Below are 6,000 nucleotides of genomic sequence, written 5' to 3'. Positions count from 1 at the left end.
CTGGATTAGGTCTTCAGGATCCAGGGCTTCCAGGTGGACATTGTCTCGGATCATGGTCCACGATTCTCAGCACATTTCTGTAAACTGATAGAGGCAACAGCAGGCCTTTCCTCTGGGATTCACCCACAGTCCAACAGCCAGACGGAGCAGACCAACCAAGATTTAGAACATACCTTGAGATGCCTGCCCTCAGAAAGACCTGATAAGTGGTGTGACTGTTTAATGTGGCAGATATCGCCCACAACACCTTACAGCATTTGGCATATGGAAGCTCACCGTTCAGGTGTCAGTTTGGTTATCCTCTGCCTCTCTTTCTGGAACAAGAGGTTGTGGTCTGTGCAGATGAATATCTCATCCAATGCTGGAAGCAAAAGTGGATTAGGGTAAGAGAGGTTTTACTTGACTCTACCTGGAAAGCAGAGACCAAGGTGAACTAAAAGAGAAAATCTTTATTACATCCTCTACTTTTCTCTCATCTACTTTAATAAGGTATGTTTAAAAAGTTCCAATGGACTATTTAAATGTGACTTCCTTTTTGTAAACCTTTTCCCTCTTCAATGTGAAACACAAGGTTTTATACCCCAATGGTTTTTCAATTTGTTGAGTGTTTCCTGCATTTTTTCTGTTTCAGTTGTAAAACCTAATCTTTAATTTATATACACCTTTCGCTAGTTTGTTTTCAGATTCTGTTTTTCCTTGATCAATTTGTCATCCTTTGCTGAATTCCAAAGGGTAACAAATGAAAGGGAAATCCAATAATGACAGTAAAGCAGCCAGAAACAAAAAAAAAACCGTAATCATTGACAATTCTCTCTCATACTTTAACGTGTTTGGATTACTCTGTAGACCAGCAAGCTAAGCTGTTCATATTTTAATCAACTTGCAGCAGCCTTTCCAATCAATCAGTTTTGATGTAGTTATTCTTTTCGGCCGTGATTTAGAAACAAAATGCAGTTTCCTCTTTTTCCCCGTATTGAACCAGATGGGCAGCATTGGGCTAAGTAGGCGGACAAAGAGTGCATCTCCAAATCCAACCCGCCACTGACTGCTGATCGACGTCAACAGCCTCACCTTCGCCGCGTCATTATCCCCTCCTCCAATCATCTCGCCACCTTCGATTTTGGCCGCATCACCAGCCTCTCGTCCAATCAGGGCAGGAAAGTTTCCTCCGCCAACGGCCGATCGTCTGACGTTACCGTTGAACAGCGCAGGCGCGCGATTTCGGCTGCCACGGGAAACAGCGGGATTTGATAAGTGTGAGCGCGGCGGCGGAGTGGTTACGGAAACTAGGTTAACTGGTGAGTGCTGACCGATCAGTAGCCAGTCTGTCTCCCTCCCTGTGGGTGCATGCGTCTCTCACCGATGGCGCAGGGAGCGAGCAGGTCGTGGTTCCGCTCAGAGTTTTCAATTTACAAGCTCCCTGTCATTGCCGCGGAGACTGAGCAATTACTTGTTACGTAGGCCACCATCATGTCAGTGGTTGCTCCTGGTTACTTAGCAGGCTGCAGGTCATCCGCTGGACACCTGTATCCAGGAGAATGGCGTTTTGTTTGCAGGTCTTAACCTAGAGGTAAATACCGTGATATCGATTGAAGCCCAGCTCCTCGAACTATTTGCCATTTTATTCCTCTCGTCCAGCTGTTTTAGCTGGACGAGAAGAATAAAATGGCAATCGTTACTCTTATCTGCACGATTAAATTAACAACTCAACCATGCTAGGCTTCGAAATTATAAAGGCAGTGTTAGTAGGCAATCGGCAATGATTAGAGTCTTTTCGTATTGCTATATAATTTTGTATTTAACTAAGTTTAACATTTGTTGCCCCATCTTTACATACTTCGAGATGGCTTTGCCCGAGCAGTTGAAGAGTTTTTGAGTGTTCTAATAAAGCCCAACACAAGTCAAAAGGTAAATTATAGTCTTTCCCAATGATTGTCACAGGAGGCAAAATTTACAATTTCCTTTCCTAGATTTCATCTATAAACCTAATGAGATTTTACAGTGATCAAGTGGCTTTGTTTTAACTGATACCAGTTGTTAGTTTCATTCCCTAAATTACCACTAGAATTGTGGAATACTTGTAAAAAAAAAGTCCTTGCAAATTTCAGTGTACTACGTGGCATCATTAGTGTGCTTGATTGTGACATCTTGTGTTTAAATATAAAATGCCTGCCATCATAGGATTATTGTTTGTAACTGTGTATTAACCTAATGGTAAATTACTTATTTAGACATTTGTTTTTTCAAGAGCTTTGACTTAACATGAATCCCTATATCTATACTATTTGAAGCGTATACTAAATAATGTAGGTAGATACCTGGTTACAGAACTTCTATAGTTGACCTGCTCTTGTCAGATAATCCGTGACGGCATCCAGTAGGGGTCACTGTATGATTGGCTGATTTTATATTTATCCACCAAGGGTCACTGTGACAAACATAGAATCCCAGAGAACATTTTTATATTTTAAAACTGATTTTTTTTCCCATTATAACTTCCTGTGTAGCTGTGAAGAAGGAGATTGGAACAGACAACCTATCAAGGCATTTCAGAACTTTGTATGTTCCAGAAAGGATATTCCATTCCTCTTAATTGGAATTTGGGCTACTTGATCTTTCATCTCCAGCTTTCTCATGTCAGGTTCAGACTATTTACATAACACTCATTGTGATGTGTATGGAGCTGGAGCACTGTTTTGAACCATTCATAATGTACCTAACGTTCTTTCCCCCTATCTCCCAAAAGCTGAAAGCAAATGCGTTAGGAACGTAAATGTGTTGAGGAATATCTTCTCTCTCAATCCAAGATCAGGGCTGAAAAATAGCTATCAAAGATAAAAGTGAGAGGATCATAGTACAGGCACTTTAGACGGCAATGTACTGATCTGCTAACCTATTATAAGATCAATCTAACCCTCCCTTCCCACCAGGCCCCCGTTTTTCTTTCTTTCATGAGGTTATTTTCAGTATAAGACAAACATAACTACTTTGTTTTTTGCCTTTTGGAGTAAATTTGTGCTGCTTCAAAGAAAGGCATAAGATGGTAATGTACTTGCTGTATCGGACTGGATGGAATTGTAGTTGATGCCTGATTGTATGCGATAAATTTGTGGGTGGAACTCTATTCGTGATATTTTTTGGTATGGTGGTGGGTTTTAAAATGAATTTGTTTGAAATACAGCATTTTTACTTGGTGGGGAACTGGTAGGATATGCTTAGCTTGATTAAGGGCATTCCGCTCAGAACAAGGGTGGAAGGCTTGTAGTTGGAGGATAAGGTTGGGTTATCAAATTCTTAAATTTACTGCTTTGCAGTGCTGGAATGTTTCAATAGTTCTTTGCTGAAGGAGAATGATGTGTCTGTAAATTTTGCATACACCTGCAGTAACTCCAATTTGATCTTGTGTACTGGGTTGACTTAACAGGCCCTCCTTTGACTATCTGGATTTATGGCATGTTTGCATTTTCTGCGACTGTACATCCCAAAGATGTGCCAACTGTAAACTTTGCCTTTGCATGGATAAGTGGCAAAATTAACAAAAGGAAGTTGCTTAGCATGTTAGAAAAAATAAGCGCAGGGGACTGATACAGATGTACTTTTGGGAACTAGTCTGAACATTATGGGGCAAATATAATTGTAACTTGTAAGAGCAAAGAAAGCAGGGTTGACCGTTAATTTTGAAACAGCAATGGATTATGGTATTTTGTATTTGTGGATGGCACTTTAGATATGGACCCAAATATTGCTGTTTTTCAAGGGAAGATAGTAATGTGATGGAGAGTGTTAATTTTAATGCTCGTGGCGGGAGGAGAAGATGGCGGTGCGACGCAGCGCGTGTGGCCTGACGCAGCGCGTGCGGCCTCTCCGATGATGAATATCTGTTGTGTGTCAAGTAGGATGCCGTGCACAATTCTGATTTGATGGAGGCAGACGTGAGAGCATGGAGGAACATCTGGTGAAACTTCTGAAATGCCTGTTTTGCTGCTGCTGCTACAGTGTGATCTGAAATCTCCAGAGGGAAAGACCCCGAATCCTTGGCTTTGCCTGTTGCTTGGGGCCGGGGTCGAAGTGCTTGGCAGAGATGGTGCTCGGTGTCAGAGGCTCAAAGTTTTTGGATGGACTCAAGAGTCGGACTGTGGTTGGGTGCTTCCAGGATGTTGCATCGGCAAGTTTGCGGCGCTGGAAGCTCACGGCAGGGAGAGTTTTTTCCCTTCTACCATCTGTGTGAGATGTTGGGGCTATCGGGAATTTGAGACTTTTTTTTACCGTGCCCCTGGTCTGCTCTTATCAAATTACGATATTGCTTTGCATTGTTTTAACTATATGTTATAATTATGTGGTTTTTGTCAGTTTTAGTCTTGGTCTGTCTTGTGTTTTCTTGTGATATCACTCTGCAGGAACATTGTATCATTTTTTAATGCATGCATTTCTAAATGATAATAAACAAGGACTGAGTGTCCTCATAATCTAAAGTGTTACATTGCATTTTTCTTTTGTAGCCTCTCCAATATTCTGTGGTTTCTAGTGTCTTTTTCTGAACCCAGGTGTCATTGAAAATACTGGCGATACTTGCCAGGTTGTGCAACATCTGTAGAGGAAAAAAAATATCTTCTGTACTTTGAACTTCTGTTGGGCTTTTAGAACACTGGAGTCTAAAGATTCGACGTCAGATTAGGATGGAGTATTAAAGTGACGGGGTGATGCTTTGGGTCACTTGCGAACTGGGTAGAGATGCTTGGAAAAGTGGTCATCCAATGTGTATTTGTTTTTACCAGTGTAGCTGGGGCTGCATTATCAGCATCAAATATATGCTAAGTTAGAAGTAATAAAGAAGTGATTCACTCTTACACTGTGTTTGGTTCGTAGGTTGTGCGAAGCAATGAGGTAAAAAGTTAAGTATGTGAAGGGACAGGAATCCACTATTGGTGCATTGCTGGGGAATTGTTATCAGGCAGTTATTTGCAATAACGTTTTAATTTAATTTGTCACTTGAAGGTTTCATTCACTGCATTGAAAGGTGGAGAGTCAACAAGTTATTATATTAGGAGGTGGGTGTGGAGATGAAATTCTCGTGAGCACCTTTTCTCTTCCCACTGCAAGGTTGGCCATTGAACATGTAAGTTTCATCTTCTCAAAACACAAGCATGGTTTGTTTTTGACCTGCTGCATCTTCAGTGGAAATAAATAATGACATTCTAGTTTTTTTTTCTCTAACCATCCAGGGCAACCTGTGAAATTAAGACTTAACTGTAGTTCACAGTGTTTGATTTTTTTTGCATAATTATTGGCTGTCTTGGAAGCCCACTTTAACTAGTGAAGACATATGCAAGTTCTACTTTTATTCAAAGAAGGCTGCATTAATGGGATGTGACCACTTTAATAGGATGCGTCTATTCCTAATTCCACTTAGGAATCAACCATGTTATTCTGGAATTCCATATAGTGGGAATAGTCAGATGAGTTTTTATGACATCTGATAGTTTCATGGTGGTTGTTACTCAAATGGTGTATGTACTCTTCTGTGGATCAATTGTTAAAGCCTCTGTACTCTGGTTTAGTGACTTAATCACTGCGACAATTTTTTTTGGCAAAAACAAACTGATTCCTAGTGTACCACCTGCTACTTTATTCTGCTGGATCTTAACAGGTACAGACTTCTGCAGGACTCGGTTTCTGTGTGTAAAGTGATTTCCTACATCGCCTAAGGAGATGAGTAAGAATAACACCAGGTGTAAAGTATCTTTGAGCTAGAGGTAGGCTGGTGCATAAAATAAACACCAACCCAACCCGAGTCTGCAAAAAACAATCTTTTTGCACCGTGAGGTGACTAGTACTGCAGATAAAATCTTGTAAGTGTTGTTGAATTGTTTGAAGATGCAACACCACATTCAACTGAAATTTTCTGAAACTTTCTGAAAGTTATATTTTTGCTAAACAAATCATACTGACCAGGGTAAAACAATGAGCTAGGCCAATATTAGCAAAGCCGAAACGGACTCC

General features: G+C 40.8%; 1 protein-coding gene across 2 annotated transcripts in view; it reads left to right on the top strand.

Moving 5' to 3' along the window:
- Positions 1-1,218: 1,218 nt before the first annotated feature.
- acsl3a (acyl-CoA synthetase long chain family member 3a) overlaps positions 1,219-6,000 on the top strand; it is a 71,983-nt gene continuing 67,201 nt past the window's right edge. Inside the window, exon 1 of one of the 2 annotated variants that reach the window (XM_063045887.1) lies at positions 1,219-1,298. The gene's annotated coding sequence lies outside the window, so the exon portion shown is untranslated. Of the gene's footprint in view, positions 1,299-1,355; positions 1,571-6,000 lie in introns of those variants that run through there. The other variant, XM_063045886.1, reaches the window with a different exon arrangement.

The sequence above is a fragment of the Mobula hypostoma genome, chromosome 4, assembly GCF_963921235.1.
Source record: "Mobula hypostoma chromosome 4, sMobHyp1.1, whole genome shotgun sequence".
Classification (NCBI taxonomy): Eukaryota; Metazoa; Chordata; class Chondrichthyes; order Myliobatiformes; family Myliobatidae; genus Mobula; species Mobula hypostoma.
The sequence above is the reverse complement of the archived record's forward strand: the minus strand, read 5'-3'. Positions and strand labels throughout refer to the sequence as shown.